The sequence below is a fragment of the Anas acuta genome, chromosome 5, assembly GCF_963932015.1.
Source record: "Anas acuta chromosome 5, bAnaAcu1.1, whole genome shotgun sequence".
Classification (NCBI taxonomy): Eukaryota; Metazoa; Chordata; class Aves; order Anseriformes; family Anatidae; genus Anas; species Anas acuta.
The window spans coordinates 54949387-54971192 of NC_088983.1; the positions used below are offsets into that span (position 1 = coordinate 54949387).

Below are 21806 nucleotides of genomic sequence, written 5' to 3' on the forward strand. Positions count from 1 at the left end.
CGGATGACCCCACAGGCTAATTGGTGACCTCAGATGACCCCAGGACCCCCAAAAATTAGCAGTGGTGACCTCGGATGACCCCACAGGCTAATTGGTGACCTCAGATGACCCCAAAAGCCCCAAAATTTAGCAGCGGTGACCTCAGATGACCCCACAGGCTAATTGGTGACCTCGGATGACCCCAGGACCCCAAAAAATTAGCAGCGGTGACCTCGGATGACCCCACAGGCTAATTGGTGACCTCAGATGACCCCAAAAGCCCCAAAAAATTAGCAGCGGTGACCTCGGATGACCCCACAGGCTAATTGGTGACCTCGGATGACCCCAGGACCCCAAAAAATTAGCAGCGGTGACCTCGGATGACCCCACAGGCTAATTGGTGACCTCAGATGACCCCAAAAGCCCCAAAAAATTAGCAGCGGTGACCTCGGATGACCCCACAGGCTAATTGGTGACCTCGGATGACCCCAGGACCCCAAAAAATTAGCAGCGGTGACCTCGGATAACCCCACAGGCTAATTGGTGACCTCGGATGACCCCAGGACCCCAAAAAATTAGCAGCGGTGACCTCGGATGACCCCACAGGCTAATTGGTGACCTCGGATGACCCCAGGACCCCAAAAAATTAGCAGCGGTGACCTCGGATGACCCCACAGGCTAATTGGTGACCTCGGATGACCCCAGGACCCCAAAAAATTAGCAGCGGTGACCTCGGATGACCCCACAGGCTAATTGGTGACCTCAGATGACCCCAGGACCCCAAAATATTAGCAGCGGTGACCTCGGATGACCCCACAGGCTAATTGGTGACCTCAGATGACCCCAGGACCCCAAAAAATTAGCAGCGGTGACCTCGGATGACCCCACAGGCTAATTGGTGACCTCAGATGACCCCAAAAGCCCCAAAAAATTAGCAGCGGTGACCTCGGATGACCCCACAGGCTAATTGGTGACCTCAGATGACCCCAGGACCCCAAAAAATTAGCAGCGGTGACCTCGGATGACCCCACAGGCTAATTGGTGACCTCAGATGACCCCAAAAGCCCCAAAATTCAGGAGCGGTGACCTCGGATGACCCCACAGGCTAATTGGTGACCTCAGATGACCCCAGGACCCCAAAAAATTAGCAGCGGTGACCTCGGATGACCCCACAGGCTAATTGGTGACCTCAGATGACCCCAAAAGCCCCAAAATTAAGGAGCGGTGACCTCGGATGACCCCACAGGCTAATTGGTGACCTCAGATGACCCCAGGACCCCAAAAAATTAGCAGCGGTGACCTCGGATGACCCCACAGGCTAATTGGTGACCTCGGATGACCCCAGGACCCCAAAAAATTAGCAGTGGTGACCTCGGATGACCCCACAGGCTAATTGGTGACCTCAGATGACCCCAAAAGCCCCAAAAAATTAGCAGCGGTGACCTCGGATGACCCCACAGGCTAATTGGTGACCTCAGATGACCCCAGGACCCCCAAAAATTAGCAGCGGTGACCTCGGATGACCCCACAGGCTAATTGGTGACCTCGGATGACCCCAGGACCCCAAAAAATTAGCAGCGGTGACCTCGGATGACCCCACAGGCTAATTGGTGACCTCGGATGACCCCAGGACCCCAAAAAATTAGCAGCGGTGACCTCGGATGACCCCACAGGCTAATTGGTGACCTCGGATGACCCCAGGACCCCCAAAAAATTAGCAGCGGTGACCTCAGATGACCCCACAGGCTAATTGGTGACCTCGGATGACCCCAGAACCCCCAAAAATTAGCAGCGGTGACCTCGGATGACCCCACAGGCTAATTGGTGACCTCGGATGACCCCAGGACCCCAAAAAATTAGCAGCGGTGACCTCGGATGACCCCACAGGCTAATTGGTGACCTCGGATGACCCCAGGACCCCAAAAAATTAGCAGCGGTGACCTCGGATGACCCCACAGGCTAATTGGTGACCTCAGATGACCCCAAAAGCCCCAAAAAATTAGCAGCGGTGACCTCGGATGACCCCACAGGCTAATTGGTGACCTCGGATGACCCCAGGACCCCAAAAAATTAGCAGCGGTGACCTCGGATGACCCCACAGGCTAATTGGTGACCTCGGATGACCCCAGGACCCCAAAAAATTAGCAGCGGTGACCTCGGATGACCCCACAGGCTAATTGGTGACCTCGGATGACCCCAGGACCCCAAAAAATTAGCAGCGGTGACCTCGGATGACCCCACAGGCTAATTGGTGACCTCAGATGACCCCAAAAGCCCCAAAATTCAGGAGCGGTGACCTCGGATGACCCCACAGGCTAATTGGTGACCTCAGATGACCCCAGGACCCCAAAAAATTAGCAGCGGTGACCTCGGATGACCCCACAGGCTAATTGGTGACCTCGGATGACCCCAGGACCCCCAAAAATTAGCAGCGGTGACCTCGGATGACCCCACAGGCTAATTGGTGACCTCGGATAACCCCAGGACCCCCAAAAATTAGCAGCGGTGACCTCGGATGACCCCACAGGCTAATTGGTGACCTCGGATGACCCCAGGACCCCAAAAAATTAGCAGCTGTGACCTCGGATGACCCCACAGGCTAATTGGTGACCTCGGATGACCCCAGGACCCCAAAAAATTAGCAGCGGTGACCGCGGATGACCCCACAGGCTAATTGGTGACCTCGGATGACCCCAGGACCCCAAAAAATTAGCAGCGGTGACCTCGGATGACCCCACAGGCTAATTGGTGACCTCGGATGACCCCAGGACCCCAAAAAATTAGCAGCGGTGACCTCGGATGACCCCACAGGCTAATTGGTGACCTCGGATGACCCCAGGACCCCCAAAAATTAGCAGCGGTGACCTCGGATGACCCCACAGGCTAATTGGTGACCTCGGATGACCCCAGGACCCCAAAAAATTAGCAGCGGTGACCTCGGATGACCCCACAGGCTAATTGGTGACCTCAGATGACCCCAGGACCCCAAAAAATTAGCAGCGGTGACCTCGGATGACCCCACAGGCTAATTGGTGACCTCGGATGACCCCAGGACCCCAAAAAATTAGCAGCGGTGACCTCGGATGACCCCACAGGCTAATTGGTGACCTCAGATGACCCCAAAAGCCCCAAAATTCAGGAGCGGTGACCTCGGATGACCCCACAGGCTAATTGGTGACCTCGGATGACCCCAGGACCCCAAAAAATTAGCAGCAGTGACCTCGGATGACCCCACAGGCTAATTGGTGACCTCAGATGACCCCAGGACCCCAAAAAATTAGCAGCGGTGACCTCGGATGACCCCACAGGCTAATTGGTGACCTCAGATGACCCCAGGACCCCAAAAAATTAGCAGCGGTGACCTCGGATGACCCCACAGGCTAATTGGTGACCTCGGATGACCCCAGGACCCCAAAAAATTAGCAGCGGTGACCTCGGATGACCCCACAGGCTAATTGGTGACCTCGGATGACCCCAGGACCCCAAAAAATTAGCAGCGGTGACCTCGGATGACCCCACAGGCTAATTGGTGACCTGAAGTGTTTGGTTTACTTGGAGTTTCTACTCTGTGGTGTTTATAATCTGTGATCACTCCACCTGTTGTGGTCACCTGCCGCCTGCTCTACAGTGCAGAGGTCTCCAGGGTCATTTCAGATTTTCTTTGCTCTTGTTCTTTTTTAAAGGTGTTGGGCTGGGATGAAACCACTTTAAGATTGTGTTTTCCATCGTCAGCTTTTACACTGTAGCTGAATGAAGCTTTCAGGCCAGATCTTTTGAGTGTAGCATTTAATGAGTAAGAAATGATACTTGCTTCTATCTTACCTGATGATTCTCTCCAACGAAAGTATAAAATAACTGAGTTAAGGTCAAAAATGGATAACAGGCACCAGCACATTTTTATTTCATGAAGGAGAAACAAGAGGCTGCTTGTTTTACCAAAAAAATTATTACGAGGTACATGTAAAACACCTTCCATCTGCACAACCTCCTTACATTGCACAGTCTATGAAGCTTTTGCAGAGATCAGCCCCTGAACAATGTTGATTTCATCCAGTCCTTCAGCAGCAGACTGCAGGTCTCTCACAGCTGCACCCATCTTCTCCTTGTGTGTTGATTGAGTCCATTCAGCTTCCCTTGTGTCAGCATTCACCTCTTGGGTTTGGTTAATAAAGACTGTTACCGTTTGCTCACCTCAAGCCAAGCAGGAAACGATCTGCTCTGTAATTATCTTGGTGACACCGCATTAAAATACAAGACAAATAAGATTTCAGGCTAAGCCCTGCTTAGATGAAAAGTGCATCATACCCAGCTGGGCCATATTACTCCCGAATGAAACACTGCACATGTGTTTGTCATCTAATCAGCTCAGATTAGCAAACTGACCAGCTCACAGGGCAAAGGCACCTTACTCACTAACAGTTGCCTTAAGGAGGAAACCAGAAGGGAATACATTTCCTGATATTAATGCATATTGCTGGAGGAGCAGCAACATCTGCTTAGAGGCTCTGTGCCTTTCACAAGCAGCTGGGCCCCCTGAGGGAGACCCCTGTGAGTTCTTTAAAGTGGGATTCATCATTGCTTCAAGTATTTTAAGATATACTGCACCAGCTCTCATTAAAAATAAATAAATAAATAATTTTTTTTAAAAAAAAAGGAGAAAGAAAACTGGATGGAAAAACAAAAATAAAAAAATTTAAATTATTCCAAGAGGGGAGGAGAGAGACTGGTTACAAGGAAGAACAATGAGACAATGCACAAGCCAAATGTTCATTTCCAAACACCCAGGCATTTAACAGTACTATCTGAAGCCAAAAGAGCTCTGTTTCCAGCTTCTCCCTCCTTGCTCTACTGCGAGCCATGTCCTGATTAAGAATTATTCATAGCACAGGGAACAAAAAACGCAGAAGCCCAAAATGACCCAGTTTCTATTCAGGTACCAAAATACAGATACTTTCATTCTGTGTGAACGTGTAGAGAAAATACAGAACAAGCCCATCAGCATCCAGCAAACCCTCAGGGGTCCTGGGTGTGTGTGTGGGGGGGTGTCCTGTGGGGCAGGGAGGCTGGAGCAGCAGCAGGCACCCACCGGGCAAGAAGTCCAGAGCTGGGACAGCGACCAGGGCTGGCCAGGGCCCTGAGGCCTCCAGACCCAGGTGCAGTGGGGAGCAGGGCTGAGGCCCAGCTGGGAGCCAAGGCAGGGATGAGGACGTGCAGCCAGACGAGCACAGGCACTGCATGGCTCAGGTGGAAGGGCAAACGCTGGGGCACAAATGCAGGGTCCAGCCAGGGGCAGAGGGTGCCACCCCCAGACACGGCTGCTCGGGGCAATCGGAGCCTCTTGGGGCACCTAGGGTCCTGATGCATCCCGAAAATAGTGCCTTATGCATAAATGTGCATAAGTGATACAGAACATGGTCTTTCCTCTATCAAAATTAGCATAAACCAGGCACAACCTTAATAAAGACAATAAACAGTGTTGCAGCATTTTCAGGGTGCATATTAGAGGATGAGTAGATCCCTAAATGGTAGCATGCTTGCAATGCCCTACCATGAACAGTACCACAAGTCACATCCTACTCCCTTCAAACCAACAGCAGAACACATACCGACAGCACTGCAGCTGGTACGTGGCCATTTCAGAAAACACCATCAGCTTCGAGTTTTGGGTTCAGTCTCTATTCTGTGTTTAATAGGCCTGCTCATCCTGTTGGAAAAAATAATAATCTGCTGTAACTCCAACAAAACCAGTGGTCAGAGCAGAGCATCAGGTGGTGGTGATGAGCTTTATGAATTTGCCATACACTTATTGAGAAAGCAATGTCCAGGAAAGTGAAATACCAGGTCCCCAGCTAAACTGTGGGCAAATGAGGTAATACCAATGGTGTCAGTTTGGTTGAACAAAGAAATGTTGTTTGGGCCTTTATTTAATAGTTTAGTTACATAACAGACTGCTTCTCAATACCATTTTAAATAGACATTACCACTAGAGTTAATAAATTTAATGGCATTTTTATCCTCCAGCAACAGTATTATTTATCCTTAAAATATAAATGTTCTGTTTTTCTCTGACATCTCACATTTGTTTTTTCTAGAACCTGGCAATAAAATGTCTGGGAGAACCATGTACTTGTGAAAGGATGGAGCTGCAGATGAACACCTACCTGGTAGCAGGGAACAAGAAGCCATGCTGAGCTCCCAGCTGACAGTGCCTGTCAGTCTGCAAAAATGCTGTAAAATCCATAGAATCTAGAGAAGTCTCATCTTACCAAAATTTAATGGTTTGGTAATCCTAGTTGCTCCTCAGAGACTCTGGGTTTAGGCTGTATAAATATCTCAGCTTGCAGGATCTGGGGCTAAGATGAATTCCTCTGAAAAAAAAAAACCATGGAAGTTGCAAGGGTGAAGGAAGAAACCTGAAATAAACAGCGGCAGAAGAGACATCGATAAGCAAGTTCAGTGGATCTTTGCTGTGTTGCTCTGTTTCCTACAAGTAACTTAGCCATGTGAATGGAAGAACATTTCTTGAAGAAGTGGAGCATAACTTTCTTATTTAAAAGTATTGATGAACTGAAGTGGCAATATTCAAACCAGGTTTTTCTCCTAGTGAGCAATTACCAGCTGCCTCCTCAGAAAGAAGCGAAAGAGAGCTGATGCTGTCCCTGCATCCCTAGCTGGTTCCCTTCTTTGTGGGGCTATGGCCTCGGTGTGGTCACAGAGCACACCAAAAGCTGCCCTGGACTCTGCCACCTGGTAACAGTTCCTAGAGTTTGAGAATCGGTGATGACAACACCCATCTCCTTTCCTGCCTTGATACGACTTCAGAAGTTTCTTATGCATGTGGGATGCCTTTCAGATCTACCAGAACTATTTTAAGAAGTGGAAAATTCAGGCACACCATGGCATCTCCAACTAGAAAAACAGCTAGTTATCCTTCCCTGCTACCCCTGCGTCAATAAAGCCACTACTCAAGCTTCAGTGTTTAGAGTAGTTTTTGCTACCCTTTGAATAGTTTGTTGAGAGCCAGGACTTATTAAAGGATAAAATGAAATAAATGTGACATCAGCAGCTAAAGATTCAAACATCAGAGAGTGAATTTTACAAACTACTGAATGATGTTAAAAATAGTGACGTGGTTGGTTTCATAGCAGAAAACCTTTCTGACAAAAAATGTATCGATATATAGGATTAATTCCCAGAGGAAATGTCAGCAGCCCATTGAACAGTCAAACATAGACTTAGGGAAACATGAGAAATTCAGTGCAAGATGGAGGAAATACTTCTGAGATGACTTTCACTAAGTGTGTGCCATTTCTAACTTCAGTTAATGCTGAGTGCCATGGGAGTATAACTTCTGAGCAAGTTGTAATTAGAAAGCAAGGCAGGCCTCAGAAATTACTCTTATTTCAGCAGTTTCTAAGGGCACTTTTAATTGGCATTATTCAAATGCAAATGCCCCCAGATACGAGTAAGGATGTAGTCTTAAACTCTAAATTATTCCTAAATTATTCCAAGTTTCTCAGTGAGAGATTCTGTCAGTATGGGTTATCTCCTGCTGACCATTTAAAATAATAATAGCAACTTTGGTAAATTCTGAGCTAAGCTTTCTTGAAACTGATTTGCAGCAATAAATAGAGGAGGGAGTCAGCGAATCATCAGCAGAAAGACTGTTGGTAGGCAAAGCTTCAACACACTCAGAAAATTGTGAGCACAGAGATATAAGTGTGTGTATCAATAAACACCTCCAAGAGAACCAACAAACACCCTTAGGGTTGGTGGTGTTGCTGGAGAAGGGGTTTGCAGCCACAAGCAGACAGCTGTTGTTGGATCCCTCTCACATTTGAAACTGCCTGTCCTTGTGACTGAATATAATTCATCAAAGATGTCTAGCACTATCACCACTTGCTACGTTTAATCAAAATAGAGCATCCTCCCATTAGTCACTCATATCAAAAGGATAATAATACTTAAAAGAATTTTCCAGAGAGCTCTATTACTTAGATAGCTCTTAATATGACTGTTTTGTTGGTTATTGCATCACAACATAGGATGCAATGACTTTGAGCAATGACTTTCTCTTATCTTATATTTGTGAAGCAAAATTGTTTCCTGATGTAAATTAGCAGCAGCGGCTTGTATGAAGCACAAAACCAATGCATGCTAGTAAAGTATTTATTTTATTAAGCTAAACAGACTCTGCCAGATGCATTCAATGACTAATACAACCCAGTGAGGATTTAAAAAAAAAAATGAAAAAAGAAAAAGTAAAAGTAAAAGCCCTTGTCTCCTAATCATCTCAGTTTGGCAGTACTGAGGTTTCACCCTGGGTAGTAATACATACCACTGGAATGTGTCATTTCACAGAGAGATGTTGTAGAGGAAGCCAAAGAGGTGCGAGGCAGGCAGGACCTGTTATAATTCATACTTCATTGAAATTTAATTTGCAGATTGGCTGGTGTTTTCCAATTATCTGAAAATTGTCACATACTAAGTAGCAGCAGAACACACAGTACGTTACAAATAGTGTGCACCAACAAAGAACATATGCCTGTTTGTATTTCAGTACAAATCCAAACCTCTAACAGCTTGAAACAAAGCCCCCTTTGTGGCTTCATGGGCTGTAGATAAAGTTATTATGCTCTCAAAGCATGTTTTGAAATTTCCGACAGAGAGGAATTGGCATTGTCAGACTCGCTTGGGCCATCAAGTAAAAGTGAAGGCCGTACTTCTCCTGCTTTAGGCATTTATCAGCACAACGGGGTCACAAGGTCTGAGATGCAGCTCTTTTCCCTTAATTTGTTTTTCCTTTCGCCTTGGGATAAGCTCCCTTTTGAACACTGTTTGTTCCAGACAGGATCTCTGAAGCAAACTGCAAACAGAGCAGCCACCTGCAACAACTTTGTGCTATCTTAATATAGTACCGACAGCACAGGAGTTACAGTACAGCTCATCTATCCTTCTGAAGGCTGAAGAAACAGCCAAAACTTACAGGAAAAAAATGTTCAGCCTTTACATTAGGTTTTGGTAGCATTTTTAGGTAATCTCTGAATTTCTAAATAATAATAATAACAAAATGCAGTGTTTTAAATGCTCAGTTCATACAAACTTCCAACTCCCAGGCCCCGCTCCCCATCCTGTAGCTTACAAATCCTGCAGCTGGAAGTCACATCTATCCACAAGAGCTGCATCTTCCATGACCAGGATGCCTCTGTCTTATTTTTCATGGGAAAACTTCTGCACTTGCAGAACACAGTCTGGGTCTCCCTCCAAGTCCCCCTTTCCCAAAGATGCTGCTTTGCTCTACCCTGTTAGCCACCATAAATGTCTCTTGCAGAAAAATGTGAATTTGATTACAATGCATCACAAAGACCTAGGAATATGAGTCAGCGTGGTTCATCCCACTGCATCCAGCATCTCACAATGAAAATGACAAGGGGAATCACAACAGTGACCTTATTTTGGGCTCCAGAGTAAAAATAAATAAATAAAATTCTATGTTTCAAGTAAATGAGGGCTGAACTTCAGGTTTAACTCATCAGTGAGGTAATTACTACAAGCAAATATTGTTTTCAGGTCCAGACCTAAGTATCTCCAAAATACATGAATTTGTTATTTGGGTTCAGATATGCTTTCTCATGATTACTTGTGCATTGTAAATGTAAAGGATTACAAAATAATGTAATAAATAGGCACCTATGAGATAGGTGTTTATTCTCAGTAGTCTCCCTGTAATGAGATGCTGTGCTCTTACTTCAAGGTCAACTGTTTGGTTCAGTGGTGTCAAGTGCCTTAGGAATGCCACCAACTAGGCACATTTATCAATAAAAATCAGGCAGTTGTACTGAGCAGTTTTTACGGTAGCTCTTCCAGAAAGCAAAGTTAACAGGGTGGCAATGGCGCCTGTATTCACGTCCCCCACCCATTTAAAAGATAACTACATTTCTACTTCACCACATTTAAAATACAAATGAATTTCAGATATTAGATTGAAATCCATGCACAATTATGAAAAAAATATGAGCCAAATGTCGTTATCACTATATTAGAAAACTGGAGTATCATTGCTTTGGTAACACAGCAGAAATGGACCTGTAATTGACACAGGACAGATAGCTGGAAAGGAAAATAATGAAGCTGCCCAGGGTGAATTTGAAGCAGCAAACTCTTTTAACTAAAGACAAAATAATTGGAAACTTTTAGCTGAGAAATAATGGGAAAATGAACAGAAGCCTACCATAGAAATAGTTTGTGTAGGCTTAGATAAAAAATAGAGCAATTGAGACTTGAAGACAGCATTGGCAGTGATTATAAAAGTACATACAGAAAATTAGAGAAAATGACAAAATGTTATGCATAGATGCCGCCCTCTTTCAAGTCATCATTTTCTATAGAGTTGTTCAGAAACTCAAGTGCAAGTTGGGAAAAGGGGTGAAGAAATGAGACCGCACCATTTCAGAGGCAATTTTCCTTTACTGAAGAGTAAATCATCTCCAGATTGATGCTTTCCTGTGGTGCTGGGGTGCATAACCAGTTATCTGCACCATTCTGTTTCTTTGTTTGCCAGACCTTGGATGGAAATACAGGCACAAAGTCTGCACACGTGCATCACCACTGCTAAGCATGTGCATGACAAGTCACCAAGCACTGGACTTAGCACCCATACATAACAATGCTACTTGGTACCAAATGTGCATCGAGTACATTTTGCAGCCCAATCCTGATGGGCTTGTTGCATTGGTGCAGTTCAATGGAGCAGCTGATCTCGGTATAGGGATTGGCATTTCTCTCCAATCCTCAGTTAAAACTACTGTCTCCAGGGAGCTGCCAAGCAATGTGAAGGATTAGTTACATCACTAAGTTAATCTTTTCTCTCTCTCTCTTTTTTTTCTTTTTTTTTTCTCCTGGACACATTTCCGAGAAAGTAAGAGTACACCTCTGGGACAATATGTATGGCGTCTCTAAGCCTGTTACTGGGACCTGTAGGATTCACTCACACTGTCACCACTGTTATTTTGCTTATCACACCTCAGTCTTTCAGCCTCTTAAATCGTTGAAACAAACCAGAAAAAGAAGTAGAATCACGTAAGCAAAATAATGTTCTGTGCTCCACAGCAATTTTGCAAATTGTTTGCACAGATTTCAATGCCAAAACTGCATGAATGTTATAACTAAGGTGCCTTGGCAACAGTCCCACTTGTTAATAGGGTGGTTTGGTCATAGACCTTGTGCTTGGATCAGCATCATCACCCAACCTGTGACTTGACTGGGATGCAGAGTTGATTTCATTCTCCCTACAAGCATTCCTTATTCAAGAGTAAACTATCACCTGATGTAAGAGAAAACAGCCTCAGATTCCCTGATCTCTCTTGGCTTCCTAAGGGGTCATTCAGCTGGTGTGAGGCTGCTCCAGGCACCCCTGCTTCTGGGTTCACTTCACCAGTGAGAATGAAGTGGCCTGGGGCTACAGCTCCATCCTGTAACCACCACATTACACTCTCAGGAGATCTTCAAGCTGCTGTCACCTCTCCTGCACCCCTTCCCAAAGGCAGTCTATAAACTGGAAGAGCATATACAGCAACATTTAAAGAATGTAGTACCTTTAGCACATTGTGTATGATGAACAACAATATGCCTAACTTCCTCATGAGAAACAGTTACAGTAGCAACATTTTTTAATCAGTTAATCCTAATGGTCCCAGCTTTCTGCAGATTGTCCAGTCTTTTTCTAGATTTTCATTTGTTCCAAATTTGATTTTCTATGAATTGCTGCAGATGTGCTTGCAGAGGGATTTTTCATTAATCTATGCAGCTAACTCACAGCTAAAATGTTGCTAGGAGTGCTACAGCCTTTTTAATAGACAATCCTTTCCTAAAAGATGCATTTAAAACCATCAGCAATATCCATGATCAAATATATAGAGTACACATATAGAATAGAAATATCCTTTCCTACAACAGTTAAAGAAGATCTCAGATGAATGTTTCTGAACTTGATAATATGCAGACGTGTCAGCAGCCTCCAGTATCTGTTCATTCAGTGTTAAAATTGATTGAAGATGGTTACTAATATCCATATCATTTGCTCCTCCCTATTCTCTCCACTCTTTTCAATATCCATTAAAATACTTCATATAAGACTTTTCCTTCATTGTTTTTACCCCAAGGTTAAATCTTTTTATTTTCACCCAGGAGCTGAAAATGGAGTTTTGAAATAAGCAGTGCTGGTTGAAGGATTGGAGCAAGGTTGGATGAACAATTAAGATAATGGCTGGACTATCCAGCTGAATAATCATTTAGATAATGATTGCTGTCTTGGAACATTTTATGAGGTATGGAATAAAAGGAAAATCAAAAGGAATTCCCTTTGAATAGATGTTTGGCATAGCTGAGTGCTGCTGCAGCATATCTGAATGATAAAGGATGTTCACTAAGACAAAGGCAGTATTCTTTGCTAGAGAAGAGGAGGATTTAATTTGTTGCTTTTCTTTCCCTCTCCAGATTTGTATTACAAATGCCAAGTGTTGCTTTCTTGGATGCTCAGTTATTGTTTGAAAGGATATGCTCCAAAAGAAAAATGAAGGACCAAATAGTGCTTTCACCTTTGTTGTGCCAGAGCACAGAGGTAGAAACAAGCTGCAGAGAGGATGTACTTGTGAAGTCCTTACAGGAGGAAACAATCTTTGTGCTGATTCTCTCCAAGGCAACGGATAACAGCTTGAGGCAGAAAGAATACGGGCTATAAGCTGTGTTTGATTACCTGGTTATCTGGGTGTGTAGACTTCCTGGGGCAGGTATAAAACTATTGCATAGCCTCATTTGAATGTGCTAATCCAATAGTCTTTCATTCTCTGAGAAGTGGGATTCCAGAACCATTAACTACAATTTTCTCTGGGAGCCCAATTTTAACCTTTATGTTTCACTTCCAGCTGCTGTCAGACACTGAGGTGTCATAGACATGAATGCACTGAAAGCCTTAAGTATTTATTACCGTGGCACCACCTTTTGCAGCCCATCAGTCTTCTCAAGTTCATAGATTTTTTTTTTATTTTTATTTTTTTTACTTGGAATAACTTTTGATCCATATTGTGTATTGAATTAGTTGTAATTTGTTGGCTTTTTAAATAATAGCTTACTAATCAAATTCCTGGACTATGCTTGTTAATACAGCAGGTTCAAATTTCCCATGCTTTAAAAATGTGTTATTTTGGACTGGAGGGAAGCAATCCATTCTTTTGCCCCAGTCTCCAGGAGAACCAGGCCCTCCCTTTTAGTTAACCTTAATGAGCCAGCAGTCTATCCCCAAAGCCCAAATAACATTTTTCTGAAATAGTTCAGGCAGAATGTATTGAACATGCATCCTTTGCAATATAGTTGCTAACAAAAGTAAATATTTCAAATGACCTTTGCCAGGCCCTGTGCTTACCAGGGGTATTAATTAAATTTCCCTAAAAACCTCCATAAGGGGTTCCATGAGGACCAGGAATAACCTCCCTCTGACATACCTAGCCTGTTTTGGGTGTCATTTAACTGACAGTACAAGCTGTTTGTGACCTGTCACCCTTTTCATTACTCAATCTAAAAACTGTGTTCTTGTCTTAAAACTCTAGACAGAACTGTAGACCTCTGGCTTAGCAGTAGCAATTTTCCATTTCACTCAGCGTGATGCAAACCGTCAGATGCTGTGAAGGTGCTTAGACATCCACTTTAGCTGGCTGACATTGTGTTTCATGTGGTTCTGGGGAAGATTAAAAGAAAAAACACTTATACCAAATGATCTAACTATCAAGCTAAGATTGATTTTTCAGCAGTTTCATAAGTCCATTCTTTAGTGTTTGTCTATAACCTCATGATTTTGGATGAGAAAGGTGACTCCTAAAATGTCTGGAAGCATGCCATCCTTTTGACTGTAAGAGGTGTATTCTCTCCTACACGTCATTAACTTAGCCTATAAGCTCAACGTGCTACCTTTATTATTTCAGAAGGACTGAAAAAGGAGAAGAGAAAGCAGCAGCAACTATCTTTGGGTCCTCATGCCTCAGATGAGAATATTTTAATGCATACCTTTCAGTTGTTGGTAAGTGGCCTGACTTGGAAATGGCAAAATTTGAGAATTTAAGGTACAGGAAAGTGTACTCCTGTCACTGCTGCAATCTGAAATGAGAGATGCCTTTGTGAATGCCTCGCTCGTATTACGTGGCAGACTTTGTCCACTGGGCTGTACAGAACAGGATGCATGATTCTGTATTAACCTCATAAAGATATCTCTAAGTTTGCATTCGCAATGAAGTTTTAAACTCACAGCAGGCAGGAGCTGAGCATCTCGTCTAATTCATTAATCCAATGTTTTACATTTTTATTTGAAAAGCACTGTCAAAGCATGCTAAAATTGGATATAAAGAAAACAAAGGGTGGAAACAAAAGCTTAGAGAGACAGATAATCTACTTCAAGATACGAAGAAATTAAAATCTCCTGTGAATACTTTGGAGAGAAAAAAAAATACTGGAGAGTTTAAATGACTAACTGAACCTAATTTATTTTGTTATCACTCTCAATAAGTTGAGAGATTTTTTGCCTTACTCTCTCTTCATGTATTTACAGAATACTCTTTGTGGCAATTTAAAGATACTTACATGTTCTTCTGAGAAGTCTGAATCATTGGCCTTTTTAACAATTATCCAGTTTATAAGAGAAAAGATTGAATCAGACCTCCACAGTAGGGAGTGACAAACGGAGTTTTTTCCTAAAACGATTCCTTGTTGAATCTTGTTGCAATAAAATTATGATTAAAGCATAGCAACGAGGAGGCATATGTATATAGGGACTGATATTTCACAAAAACGGAACTATTTTATTTTAGTATTTTATTTAAATTTATTTTATTTTCTCAGTATTTTATTTTGATCACAACTATCATACAAATGTTCTCCTGGATGACATCTTGGATCCAATAGGGAGATAATTGCAGAGAGGTGTTAATGTCTTGTCAAAGTTATACAGATTCTTTTAGAAAAAGACATCTGGTTTAAATGTTCAATGCCAACTGAAATCTTATAACCAAAGGCAATAATTGTTTGCTGCTGATGTGCATCCATGAATAATTGAAGGACTTGTCTTTCTTTAGCCCTACATTGGCTCCTGGGATTGAAGGAACCCAGGCTTTGCATTTATTAAATAGATCTAATCTTGTTTTTATTTAATTTCCATTTTTATTGCATTTCTCCTCTCTGTTCTCATTCATGTTAACATCCTTTCCCTATTGTTACAAACAAAGCTGTGTGTTTAACTGCACCAAAACAAAAAGGTGCTCTTGTTTCTATGCTTGCATTTCTTCAAGAAACACAAATTGGTGGGTTTCCAGGGGAATCTGTCTGAAATATCTGTAGAAGTGCTCTTCAAATGACAAAATGCCATTTACGACAAATCACACTAGTCAGTAGGGTTTCTTTTCCTTGTAAGTGAAGAAAGTGAAAGGACTTGTTACAAGAAAATGTGTTACATTTCACATTGCATTTTGTTTGTTTGTTGTAGTTGTTTTTTAAATCAAGAAACTGCAAGTATGATAAGTTAGGTTTCCTTTTCTTTATGCAGACTTAGAATGTGCTACAGGCTAGCAAGCTGATGTTTTCCTTATGTCTATTAAATCCAATGTCCAAAGAAGTATGTTTATTCTTGAGATATCCTTATCAGAACCTCTGCATGTGAGTTTTAAGAGCATTTTACCTTATCAGTAGAGCAAGAGTCATTTTAGTATTCAATGAAAAGAAAGAGCCTGAAGATAATTTTGTTTACACACACAAACATACACACACGTAGAGAGAGATATAAAATATATGAATGTTATCTTTTATATCTGTTTAGTCTCAGACAAAGGTTGTTAACAGGTACCTGTCATTGTATGCACAGACCAAGTACAAATGCCAATACTGGAAGGAGTTTCACCCTTTCTAAACACACAGTACTAAAGAAACGACTCCTTATCTGGGCTTTCTCCTGCTTCCATTTAACTCAGTGTCAAAAGTGTCAAGAGGAAGAATATTAGATTCATTATACTCTTTAAAAATATGCAAAGTGCTATATACTTCAGCTGTTAACCAATGTTAAATGCAACTTAACAGACTAAATGAATGCAGCATGTAAAATTTATATACGTCCTTGCAGTTCTTTAAGAATATGCTATACATTATTTAAAGAATAGTAACGGTAGACCTTTGGTAGCCATGCAGAATGAGGGATTAATTATCTGGGACTAGAAAATAGCTGAATATGCCAACACAGCTTTCTTACCCTTTTTGAGCAGTAATTTAAGAAAAGTTTTCTACATCATGTTTGAAACCTTTTTTTACAAGTAGTCAGCACTCCCTTAGAAATCCAGAAAAGAAAAAGCTCTAGAGAATAAAAGGATTAAGACCAAAAAAAAAAAAAAAAGTTTTATTTCTCTACTTTATCCCCCTTTCTATTTTATAAATGATCAGTTCCAAATATAAGAAATAGATTTCTTTGTTAAAGCAGAATGAAATAAATACTTGGGATTTTTCCCTTGTTTGTATGCAATTTGCAGGTAAAATAGAAGATACAGAAGCTCTGTACATCACAGTAAACTGCTGGTGACTACTTCATCAAATACTCAATAGAGCCATCTTTATAGAAGATGTTGAAAAGGACTCTGCTCAAAATCACCTGTAATGCCATGGTTGGGATATTCCCTTTTAGTATTGGACCCATTGGTTCAAATCTCTGCTCCTGACCAGGTAAGGAAGGGATATCAAAATATCAGATTAGTATTCTGGCACACAGAGAGGAGTAACACTGTCTTCTATCTAATTTTCGAGGAGGGATGGGTACCGCTTACCTAACTGCATGCAGGAAAGGAAGCCTAAGATAATAAAACAGCACAGACACAGAAACAGTCACAGTGGAATAACAGAAAAATTAAGTGTTCATGCCCTTGATCAAAGAGAGGCATAACAGCATGAAAACAGAGATAAACTACCTTGCATTTGCCAAATTTATCACAGGAAAATAGCATGCACATTGAAGGTTATCACAAAACCAGCTGCTTTAGCTACATCAACAGCAAGTTACCTCCTGGTAACTCTTTGTATCTCAAAGCCTTACCTCCTTTCCTGGGTATGATTTAAGCCACAGCCTCTCTTTAGGATTATAAGAGGCTGTCTCAGATACCTCTCTGCTCAATGCAACTGAGTTTTTTATTATGTACGCCAGTTATGTGTGCAAAATTTTCTTTTTGCTTTGTATGGGAGAGTCTAAGTGCTTTTTACAGAGGACAAGGCCTTTGTGGGGAGCAGCGAGAACTTTGCCTGCTTTTGAAGTAGGATACTGAGGCTCTGAAACTTCTATCTGTCCTACAAATACCAAACTGCCTATTTCCATTGTGCATGTCATACCTACACAAAGACATTTGGCAACCTGTTTTTAAAATGCTGAATGTAAACACTTTATATTAAGGAAAAGTAGAAAACAATATTTTTGATGGAGATTGTTTTGATCTGGGCTACTGCCTTGCTTAGCAGATCTGGAGCCTATTGATAAGAACACTCTGTCCTTGGGCTGATAACTGAACACATGACATTTTTGCTAATGCTGTTAATCTTGTTAGATACCTGCTCAGAAGTTTTTCCACAGCAAGAAGAGTCAGAGAGTAGAATGGGTATGGATTTTTTGTTAACTTGTGAGACATTTTCCCCATCTTTGGAGCATTCACAGACACCAAAATGAAATACTTTATATTTTGAAATACTTTATACTCTGCAAAACCCTGTAAGCCCAGCATATCCTACTACGTGAGGCAATTCCAACTCATTCAATGAAGTGAAGGCTACTTTCAATTTGTTAGAATGCTGCATAGATCGCTTTCTATAGAAGAATTTAGGTTATTTCGATAGATTGTTCACATCTAGCTGAGTTGTCACCATCTGTTCCACCTTACAATCACAAATGCAAGCAAACATTGTTCGCTGTTTCAGCTGGGGTATATTCTGTGTCCTGCATGGTACAAGACATACATCTTTTCTGGGGAGAATTTAGGCCCAAATTGGGAAAACTTTCCTATTCTGGTACTACAAATCCTTTGAAAAGACCATAGCAGGTTTAGATCAAAATGCAGTGTTTGTGATGAGCACTGCATAAGGACAACACGTATTGTTGAACACTGGTCTTCTTGTGTGCCTGATACACCATAAAATCCACTGGTGAGGAAAACAATTCCAATGCAAAAAGCCTCAAAGGAGATACTGTGACATACTCTCCTTGTCCTTTCTAATATTATAAAATTACACACGCACAAAAGAAATAGAATAATAACTCAGCATGCTGAGAATCTAAATAGTGCTCACTCTTTCTGAGACTGTGGTGCTTTAAAGAATTAACTTCAAAGCACCAGCCCAAGTTGATCTCAGCCCTTTTGTACCAGGGAAGCTGTGGCTTAACAGAATTGGCATCTGCATACATCAATACACGTTGCTCTTTAAAGGAGCAACTTTGAGATACATCTCTTTCAGGTCTTTTTAAAAAATTATAAATTATATATAAATTATAGTGAGTTCTCACTTTCCTGTTCGTATCTTCTTTTTCCTAACGTTGCAGAAGTGTAGTATTAATCTCTAGCCCACTCTGCTTGTAAAAGGCAGCCTTACAAAATGATAGGTATGGGTCACACAGTAGTTGCACTTACTGAGCTGTCAATATTTAACTGTTAATTAGTTGCTAATGGTACAATTTGCCCTGACGATATTCCAGCAAAAGAAAATCTACTGTTTCGATACTCTTGACAATCTTATTTCTTGACATATTTAAGACCAGAGCAATGAAGTCTGTTATTATTTCTGTCTTCATTTCTTCACACAAAGATTTCCTTTGAGACAGTGAGGCGATGGGTAGTGGGAGACAAAGTCTCTCATCTATAGGATTCTAGCTTGAATTCAGACAGGGATGCTAGTAACCAGAAACCTATTATTTTCCATCACTAGATTTTAGTGTGTCTTGCAGTAGAACATGTTTATCACAAAAAACACCATTGCAATTGCTGTCTATCCTAGACAGCTTACCTATGCTAGGTTACAAAATGTATTGCCTTGCCAGAATTGCAGGTTGCATTCAAGAAAAGATTGGGAGGGCCCTTTTCCTGTTACACTTCAGCCCATTTCTAGAACACAATAATTAGAGCTGGCTAAGAATAATAGGCATCAACAGAACAGCTTTTCGCTCTTGAACATTTTGCCTTTTTGATGGGAAAAGCTAGAGTAGTTTTCTGTGGCAGAGTTGTTGTTGATAATGACAAAATCTTCATTGTTAAAAAAAATGAATTCATTTGAATTCATTTATCTTTTTGCTTATCTTCTCTTTAAAACCTGTGGTTGGATACTGAGGAGGTGAAACACAACATTGTTCAGACCTGATAAAAATAGCACTAGAGTTATGAGTTACCTACTTAGTAAATCAAACTATCTCGCATTATCCTTTGGGACATCTGACATCTGCTGAATTTAGAGACATCCCTACACAGGGATCATCCCTACTGATTCATTGAGCAAACAAGTTCTACATAGCTCTCCAAAGTTTATTAGAAAAGACCAAAACATATGAGAAGACTTCAATCTCCTGCAGTAGAATATGAAAAAAGCTGTAGACTAATGATGATGATGATCATAGGCTTCTGAAAGAGCCAACAGGATGGATTAGCTCATGAATTAGACATTTTAGCAGTTATGTGAAATAGATAAGTGTTATTAACTCTAAATTAGACAAGGATAAATGGAAGGGCCAAACTTCCATGACTTAGATCTTGGGAGTCTATTTCATAGCCAGGGCTTGATTCTGAGAGCAACTGGGTACACACAGAGCAACTGAAGATGTTAGGAACTGCAAGATGTTGATAGTTCTGCATACTGCTCAGCCAAGAGCTGGACAATTGTATGTAGAGCTCAGGTAATTTCTTAAAAATTGAACAATGTGCCTTGACAAAAACAGAACATAAGCTTAATTTCTTCATAAATTTCTAAAGCAATACAAACTATAGGAAATAAAAATGTGAAAGTTCACTATGGGCTCTACAGGTAGAAGAGGTATGAATTAAAGACATTATAGTATCATGAATATTTGTGTCAATGGATGTGGATGAAAAAGAAGATATAATCACATTTCTTATGACCATCATGAATACGCTATCTGGGTGACAACTGATTTTCTCATACTATAAATAGTACTGACATTTTTTGAATGATCGAATTTACACCTTATTCATTGCTGAATGTATTATCTGATGCAACCATGAGGACAGCAGGACTACAGCTGATCATGCACCCTATGGAAATAATTTTGTCTTTTGCTCATCAAACTCTAGAGACCTTCTATAGAGAAAAGGAAAGAAGGATGCCTTTGTAACAAACAAGTCTGCTAAAATGGACTCATTGAAATATCTATTTTCAATCTTAATCAGAAAGTTAACATGACAACCAGGCAAGATTTGGTTGTAACTCCTAACAAAGCTCAGAAGCTAAATTTACTCTTACAGACACCACGAATCATCTGTAGCACAAGATTTAAGTACAGTTGGCTTTTATACAAGAATATTTTTTGTCAGTTCCACTAAACAATGTTACCTAACATATACATGTATATATATGTATGTATATATATATCTTACTCATTTCTGATTGCTATCTTATGCTTAATTACAGATTCCCTTCAAAGGTTTACTTTTCTTTCCTGTTGACTTAGGAAATAAACAAACAATCAGGATGCGTCCTTAATCCTTATGGTCCTGCTATTCTCCGAGGCTGTTCCAAGCCCAGAGATAAGTAGAAGTGAGCCATACAAATACTTCAACTCAGGAGATGCCTGTTTTTCCATCTTAAACTTATGTAAATCAGGTCTTAGGCTACTGTAACAACTGAATCTTTTCAGATGAGATCACATACTGAAGACACCCTGATTTGCACAGTCATCAAGACACAAAATTTATGCATGAATGGGTATATTTGCCCCTGTGCCCTAAGCAGTGTTATTTTGCATTTTGTTCACACTCCTTCAATTTTTAATCTATATTGGAAACATTTTCTTATATTGCCTACTAACTTTTGTATAAGTTATACCCTCTGAGACACCAACTGGCTTTTTACTATTTTTTATTTTTATACTAAAACAATCTCAGTGACTATGTTCATGTAAAAGAGCTAAGCAGAGGCTCACCATACCTAACCCTAAGTGCCCTGCTATTGTCCAGGCCATAATCTCTACAATACAAGAGCTAAAATTATATTAATATAGAGAAGATGGCACTCTCAGTTATCTCAACTCTTTACAGGGAATCCCATGGAGATGGGTTTAAGTTTCACCTCCTAAGAAGGAAAGGGCTGCAGGAAGGCTTCGATAGCAGAAATTTTAAGAACTTTATCTCTGCCTGTGCAAGCGCATGCTCCTAGAAGCAGATGCCTGCTTTAAGCAAACAATAGGAGGATTTGAAGCTCATTTTCTCACCCTTCAAGCAGAAGCTATAAGCACCAGGTTGTAAGTAAAAAAGAAGGGAAATGCACAACATTCCTCTGTGTTCAGTATGAAATCTCACCTGGCTTTCCTCTCTAAGAGTATTCATTTGATCAGTCTTTGCAGGTGTTATGGGGAAGGGAAGTTTTCATTGCTGAATCCTGCTAGAGATTAAGCACCACGCTGCTCACTAAAGAAAAGACTTATGTGTTGGCTCGTCAGATGAGTACTAAGGTATCAGAGCAGACAAGTAGGCCTTTGCAGGCTTAAATAGTCACTGAGAAGACTTTTGGGAATCTATATTTTGGATTTAGCCCTTAAAAAAAAT

General features: G+C 41.3%; 1 long non-coding RNA gene across 8 annotated transcripts in view; it reads right to left on the reverse strand.

Moving 5' to 3' along the window:
- Window positions 1-3839: 3839 nt before the first annotated feature.
- LOC137857855 (uncharacterized) overlaps window positions 3840-21806 on the reverse strand; it is a 168362-nt gene continuing 150395 nt past the window's right edge. For 5 of the 8 annotated variants that reach the window (XR_011097295.1, XR_011097290.1, XR_011097292.1 and 2 more), the window contains one exon: window positions 3840-6347. This is a non-coding gene — a long non-coding RNA (uncharacterized lncRNA). The remainder of the gene's footprint in view (window positions 6348-21806) is intronic. The other 3 variants (XR_011097297.1, XR_011097296.1, XR_011097291.1) reach the window with 3 other exon arrangements.